Source organism: Ailuropoda melanoleuca, unplaced genomic scaffold (assembly GCF_002007445.2).
Source record: "Ailuropoda melanoleuca isolate Jingjing unplaced genomic scaffold, ASM200744v2 unplaced-scaffold67850, whole genome shotgun sequence".
Lineage (NCBI taxonomy): Eukaryota > Metazoa > Chordata > Mammalia > Carnivora > Ursidae > Ailuropoda > Ailuropoda melanoleuca.
Genome location: NW_023242559.1, coordinates 1 through 1,461, shown reverse-complemented (window position 1 = coordinate 1,461; position 1,461 = coordinate 1). Strand labels below are relative to the sequence as shown.

The 1,461-nt window shown below is 39.5% G+C and overlaps 1 pseudogene; it reads left to right on the top strand.

The window, feature by feature from the left end:
- The first annotated feature begins 5 nt into the window (after nt 1-5).
- Nucleotides 6-1,436, top strand: LOC117800306 (annotated as a pseudogene).
- The last annotated feature ends 25 nt before the right edge of the window (nt 1,437-1,461 follow it).

Sequence of the window (1,461 nt, the reverse complement as noted above, 5' to 3'; positions counted from 1 at the left end):
ACAACAGTGGAGCTTTGGATGCCCCGCTTCCACTCTTGACTAACCACTGTTTATGCTCTCTTAGAGGAACAAGTCGGTTAGAAAGCCACACCGCAGCCATCACTTTTAAAGATACCGGGAAGACACCCATGGAACCAGAAGTAGCGATTCAACAGAGTAGCATTACTCTAGCCAGCCTCAAGTTAAAATCTTCGGAGAAGGTATGTGCTGACTTGATCAGAGGCGCAAAGGGAAAGAATCTCAAAGTGAAAGGACCAGTTCAGATGCCTACCAAGGCTTTGCGAATCACTACAAGAAAAACTCCTTGTGGTGAAGATCCTAAGACTTGGGAACCTTGGGATCAGCCAAGGATCCACAAACTACTCACTGATTTGCAGTCCTTCTGAAATTGTTAAGCAGATTATTTCCATCAGTATTGAGGTAGGAGGTAAGGTTGAAGTCACCATTGCAGATACTTAAATCAACCTTTTTAATAAATTGATTATCAGTTGTTAAAAAGAGGAAAGAAAGAATATTTTTAAATACTGGTAGGACAGCAGAAGCAGCAAGTCATTTTTTGGGGGAATAGGGGAAACTGAGGAGAGGGAAGTATCAGGGAAGGCTTGTGACAGGGGTACAATTTGAATCAGACCTCATAGAATAAGTTCAGTGTATGTTCAAAGGGATGGAAAGAATTCCAGGCAAAAAGCAGCCTGAGCAAAGGCACAGTGGTATGAAAGTGTGTGATTGAGAAAGCGAAGAAATTCACCATAGTTAGAAGCTAAGTTTCACGCAAGTAGAATAACTAGAAAGGCAGACAGGGCCAGATTATGTTGAGTCTATATTAACACTTACATAACTATCAGTATAGAAATCTATATTAACTATTGTATAAATATTAATATAGAAAGATTATTCATTCCTATTATACGCTGCCATTATGGAAAATATACAAAAGATATAAAGCACTGTCCCTTACCACTAAGGTGACTAACTGTTCGGGTTTGACCAGGAATGGGGAGTTTCCTGAGATGTGGAACTTTCAGTTTTAAAGCCTGCAAAGTCCCAGGCAAACATGAGTTGGTCAGTGTACTTACCACAAGAATAACCCACAGAAATTTGACCACAGTATCCCATAGTAGCTCCGAAAATATAGGCAGTAATCCATTTGGTTTGTTTTTTGCAGGGAGCCTCATTCGGTATCTTTAGATTCCCTAGTGCACGTCCCTCAGATTTTTGGCACATGCCAGTGTTCATGCTTACATAAGAGAGCTACAGGTACCAGAACTTACTACCATGTAAATGGTGCATGTGGAATGTACAGTGTTAAGATATTTATCTATGGGCCAATTACTGTCTTTATCCCCTAAAAAGATTTCTGAGGTAAAGACTAATCCTCTCTAACCCTATCTTTTTTTAAGTGGAAATGTGACTATATGTGTACTTAATCCTTTATGTATGAAAAAAATAAGCCTATCTCTT